This window comes from Chanodichthys erythropterus, chromosome 16 (genome assembly GCF_024489055.1).
Source record: "Chanodichthys erythropterus isolate Z2021 chromosome 16, ASM2448905v1, whole genome shotgun sequence".
In the NCBI taxonomy this organism is placed as follows: Eukaryota; Metazoa; Chordata; class Actinopteri; order Cypriniformes; family Xenocyprididae; genus Chanodichthys; species Chanodichthys erythropterus.
This window is the reverse complement of record NC_090236.1, coordinates 30685980-30692354: the sequence shown is the minus strand read 5'-3', so window position 1 is coordinate 30692354 and position 6375 is coordinate 30685980.

Here is a 6375-nt window from a genome sequence, read left to right as displayed (position 1 = left end):
ACTGAAAAAATAAGTTTTTCAAAAATGTTGATTTTGAGGATGAATTTTGTCCATTTTCTAAGTGGAGTCTGATCAGAATGTAACAATATTGAAAAACTGATTTTTTTCATTACAAAACATACTAAACTTTGACAAAAAGTAGCCTTTATTGTTATAATTGTGATTTCAGAATATTTAGATATAAATCCAACCGAAGAATACTTGTGAAAAGACATCTTTCAGTCATTCAAATAGCACATAGCAAATAGTGGAGCTCTGCAGCCATCTACTGGTAAAAATGATAGTTTTTTTTTTTACTTTTATAACTGCATTTTCCAAAAGATGGGAAAAAAATCTTACACTAAAACATATCCCCATGAATGAAATTTATAAACGTGGGTCTTTTATAAAGTGAATTTTACATAAAAAGCTGTTTTTTTATAAAAAATATATATATATTTTTTAATTTATTTATATAAATTTAAAAAATATAAGAAATCCTCCAAAAAGAGCACAAACATTGAGTAAAAACATTAATAAACAGAATAAAATTACATTGTTTAAAATAAACAAGTATTTTGTTACAAAAATTGCATTTTGTTGCCTGGGGTCTGTGGAGACCCCGAAGACCCTGAGTGTACTTCCCCAAACGAAGACCGCACAAGGGATAATAACCTATTATAAGTCAAAGAAGAGTTTTAAATGATTACACAGATTAATTCAGAAAATTATTAGACAGAGACGAGCTCAGACAGGGGGCTTCCATTACCATCTCTCTAGGCTTACAGGTATGCTTTATTTTAGAGCAGTCCTTCCCCCTTGAGTGTGAAAATTGTTCCTTGTCTAGAGGATTGCTGTGGTGATCCTAAGACCAAAATAGTGCGAAGCAGCTGCTGTTGGCTGGGAGAGGATCGTATTTGAGCACCATGAGAGTTGCGCCAGCCTATGTCGTCTCTCTCCTCCTCTGAGCTAACTGGAGCGAGTGGAAGGTCACCCACCAGCTGCTTTGTTGTTCTCTTTTAGTATGTGAACATGGACCCCATAGTGGACTACAGCTAATATAGAAAGAGCCTGAAATATTGGCTCGACCAACAAATTTCTGTTTCTAATCAGCCGCAGCCATTAGCATTCGATCTCACGTGACATTTTACCTCAATAACCTCCTGCTGACGCACAAACAGGAAGAGGATCACACAGAGGTACTGTATGTCACGTAGTCACATGACATCGTAGAGTCAGCCGTGTTGGTATTTACTCCACCTTCAGTATGATGTGTCATTGTTTGCATCATTTTTGAAGAAGTTCTCTCACACAAAGGGCTGTGACAAACTTAGAAACTGTGTAGTTTGAGAAATATTTTGGTGGGAATTGCCAAGGTCAAACATTCGTGGCATGTGAATGGGAGACAGTGAGAAACCTCAACCATCTCAAGCTACATACACTGGCTCATATTTCACAGGTCATCACTTCTTTTAAAGAAAAGGCTTGAGGTAAAGAGCCATTATGAACGGAGCAGATTTTTCTTTTTTCAGAAAAACAAAAACAAACATTAACTATCAAATACAGTAGTTTTCTAACAAGAAGCAAATTGTTTTAGATTTATACATACCCCAACATGTTTCCCCCCACCAAAAAAAATTACTAAATTATTAAAGTAACCCTATCAAAAACTTTATTGAGGAAACAGGCGATGATCATTCCTTAGTTCAAAATGACATGTAGTACAGTTTTTTGGGGGTGTATATGTATATGGAGGCTCCCTAATTAACCCTGTACTCTTAACCCTCTTTGCCCCCTCCCTGGCATTAGATCTAGATTGATAGGCCCCCAGGGTCAAAGCTGCGAGGTCAGCCCGTCCTGAGACACCTGCTCTCTCTTGTCAGGCCTGTAACACCCACACTCCCTCACTGCGAATATGCCACCTCACACCCAACCCTCTTGACAAGAGTTGTACCAACGCTGACTTTCCAGCCCACATACTGTATATATTATACTGACAAATACAGCATGCGTCTGCTATGTGGTGCTCACCAGAGATTTCACTTGTCTTTTGTCAAATGAGGAATACAGGGCTGCAAATAATTTCTCTCTCTCTCTCTCTGTATGTCTATCTATACTACTACAACTTTTTGACAGAAATACTTTGATTCAGCAAGGACAAATTAAATTAAATAAAAGTTACACTCTAAAAAATGCTGGGTTGTTTCAACCCAAGTTTGGGTCAAAAATGGACAAACCCAACCATTAGGTTAAATTTTTAAATGCATTTTTTAACCCAACGATTGGGTTTGTCCATATTTGACCCAAATTTGGGTTAAAAAAACCCAGCATTTTTTAGAGTGTACATTAAAGACATTTACAACATGACAAATGTAATCCTGAAAAATGTATTATTGTACGTGTTACTATTTTCAACTTTGATAATGGACCCTTTAATGTGTATAAAGGGTTAGTACACCCAAAAATGAAATTTCTGTCATGAAGTACTCACCCTCTTGTTGTTCCAAACATGTAAGACCTTCGTTCATTTTTGGAACACAAATTAAGATTTTTTTGATAAAATCCAAGGTGTTTTTTATCCCCTGTAGAAAGCAACATAACTACCATCATTCAAGGTCCAGAGAAGTAGTAAAGACATTGTTAAAATACAATGGTATTAATGGTATCTACAGGGTAGAGAAGAAATTGTTGAATAAAGTCATTATTTTTGTTTTGTTTTTGTGCACAAAACGTATGTAAAGGTTGAACCACTGTAGTCACATGGACTATTTTAATGTCTTTACTACTTCTTTGGACCTTGAATCACAGTAATTACGTTGCTTTCTAACGGTCATCAGCATCGTAAAAAAAAAAAAATTTATAGGCTACATTTATAACACTATACTTTGTATTATACTTTGCATCAAATTACAAAAAAACTAGTTAACGCTGCTGTGAGGGTGTTTCAAATACAGCGGCTATGGAAGTGACAGTAAAATTGACATCTTCCTTTTTTTGACTGCTGTTATCAACCTCTCTCTATTTTTTTTTCCTCTTTTTGAAAGTTGTGAAAACACTATAGCAGAGTTTTTCTTGTGCTATTTGAGCAAATGGGAACACAAAAAATATATTTAATGTAGTCTCTCATTCACTGCTCACCCAACTATGACGACTTCTGCTTCTGAGAAAACCGGAAATGTGAAAAGGGTCAATAATAAGAAATTATTTTTGAGTATGCTAATATGCTAAATCAGCATATTAAATGATTTATGAAGGATCATGTGACAATGAAGACTTCAGCTTAATTCAGCTTAAATGATATTAACATAGACACACACACACACACACACACACACACACACACACATATACATATATATATATACACTCTAAAAGATGCTGGGTTAAAAACAACCTAAGTTGGGTTGAAAATGGACAAACCCAGCGGTTGGGTTAAATGTTTGCCCAACCTGCTGGGTAGTTTTATTTAAACCAACTATTATTTAAAAATTGCTATATGGCTAGCTTAAAATGAACCCAAAATAGTTGGGAAATTAAAAAACAGATGCAATTAGAGACAACAATAATAGACAAAAGGTGAATTTTTATTAATAAGCTTTAATATTTTATTAATATAAATTTAATAGTTTAATAGTTTATTAATATAAATTTATTAATAAGCAATTTAATAAATGTTTATTGTTTAATAATTATTCATTGAACATTAATAAATGTTAATTTCCAACATACTTTGGGTTAATTTTAATTAAGCAATACAGTCATTTTTAAACAATAGTTGAGTTAAATAAAACTTGGGCAAACATTTAACCCTACTGCTGGATTAAAACAACCCAATCGCTGGGTTTGTCCATTTTCAACCCAACTTGGGTTGTTTTTAACCCAGCATTTTTTAGAGTGTATATATATATATATATATATATATATATATATATATATATATATATATATATATATATATATATATATATATATATATATATATATTTAAATATATGCTTTAATAACTATTAAAGTGTACTGTTTTGGCATGTTTGTCCATTATTGCCATTTGCATTTGCATTCATTAAATAACTATAACTTTTAACTTAATATATTATGTGGTGACTCGTGTTTCTGTGATCAAGTGTTATAAGGTAATGTCTCACATTTAGAAGAAATGAGTATGAGCTACTCTTGGCTGATGACAGACACTGTGCCAGGGCTCTTATTTTAACCTCCTTTAACTATTTTAGTCTGTCCAAACTTCAAATAGGAGGGCAGTTCTGAATGAATGACAATACTCAGCAGCTGATAATGCACCATCTTGGAAGAAGAATCAAGTTCCTAACTGTCAGGCTGCTGGATGGGCTGAAGGGGTGGATTTTCCTGTTTGGCGGAATCTAAATGTTAATGATAATTCAAATGTTTGATACTACCTGGTATCAAAACAGAAAGTGTGCATGTCAAGAATTTGAAATTAAATGACACCATGTTTAAGAACTCCTTTGCATTGACAATCGCTTGATCTGCTCAGAAAACGAAAACGAAAATACAGACATATACCTCAAAAAGAAAGAAGCTATATACTCCATGTAGTTTGTCCTATAGCCCTCCCAGCTGTGGGACAAAAAATTTCCTCTCACTGGCATCATTTTTTGCTTCTAAAGTGACATTGAATTGTAATGTCACTTTGTTTCCAAGGTCATCAACAATGTTTAAAGTCAGGTAAATCTGATACACTCCCTGGAAAGTAAAATAGCAAAATCTGTTTAAAGATTATATTAATCATATTTCTATGCTGTATTATTAATATACAGTTTATATTTAAATTTTTATTTCTGAAGAATCAAATTAAAATAATACATCACATTTAAACTGGAGTGGATAAGGCATTATGTTGATTGCTCACCTCAGGGCCATTAAACTTTTTCATGTACAATGGAAAGATCGCATGAAGTGTTTCTGAAACAAGGAAGCAGTTTCATTGCATCACAACAGTACAAGATAAAGCAGTAAACATATTCTAACATGTAGTACCTCCTTTGATGATGGAGCATATTTTTAAATCCTCGCAAGGAACATCTGGCTCTATGTGCTCCAACCACAGCTGACCCTCGTAATGAATACTAACATGATAACCAATACGATCGGTTGTAAACACTGAAAAACAAAAGTCAAATGTCATCAGCTCACATCAAATTAGTTAAGCTATGTTAATTTTAAAGAATAAATTAAGCAGGGACTGTTCCATAAGTTAGATAAATTATGTAATATAATCAACATAAATCTTTTATAAACTTACTTGGTATTAGTGTATAAGTTATCAAGAACAAATTCACTCCTAGAGAGCACGGGGAAGCAGTCGTTGACAGGTAATACAATGGTCCTGATTAAAGAGAGAGCATTGGAAATAAATATTGAATGTTTTAATATAATTTTTGTGGATTAAATTTATGTAAGTTTCCAGTTATATGTTTTTATATACACTTACTCATTTATTTTATTCAAAAAGGACACATCAAAGTTATCATAAAAGACATTTAAAATGTTACAAAATATTTCTATTTCTTTTGAACTTTCTATTCATCAAAGAATATCATGGCTTCCACAAAAACATGAAGCAGCACAACTGTTTTCAACACTGATAATCATAAGAAATGCTTTCTTGAGCAGCCAATCAGCATATTAAAATGATTTCTGAAGGATCACGTGACACTAAAGATGCTAAAAATTCAGCTTTGCCATCACAGAAATAAATTACATTAAAATGAAAATACAATCAAATAGAAAACATTTTAAATTGTAATAATATGTCACATTATTGCTGTTTTTACTGTATTTTTATCAAAACAATGAAGTCCTGGTGATCATAAGTATCTATAAGTATCATAAGTTTTTTAAAAAACATATATACTGTATATACATACTGTACAGTGTATATGTTTTTTTTTAACTTAAAAAAACATATTTACTGCATGTATGTGTGTGTGTGTGTGTGTGTGTGTGTGTGTGTGTGAGAGAGAGAGAGAGAGAGAGAGAGAGAGAGAGAGAGAGAGTTTTGTATATGTATGATTTTTAAAAAAATATTTGACATCCCACTTACCATCAAAGGTGTACCAGATACTAAGTTGTTCTGAGGAACATAATAATCTTCTTTCTGCAATCACAGATACACAAGATAATGCAATAAAACAGAGAAAAGTTGTAGGGCACAAAATAACCATATCCGTTTTCCTTCATGAACAACACTAGTGGTAAAAACTCTCTGTCAGAACAATTATGTATGTTGGGACTGTCCATTCTCTAAAAACAGTTCTTGCTTTTAACAATGCATTGCATTGTTGTAAAACACATTTGGTTCTGAAACCCACCGCAGGTTTTTTTGTTTAGTGCCAGTGGTTATGTGAACAGGGAACT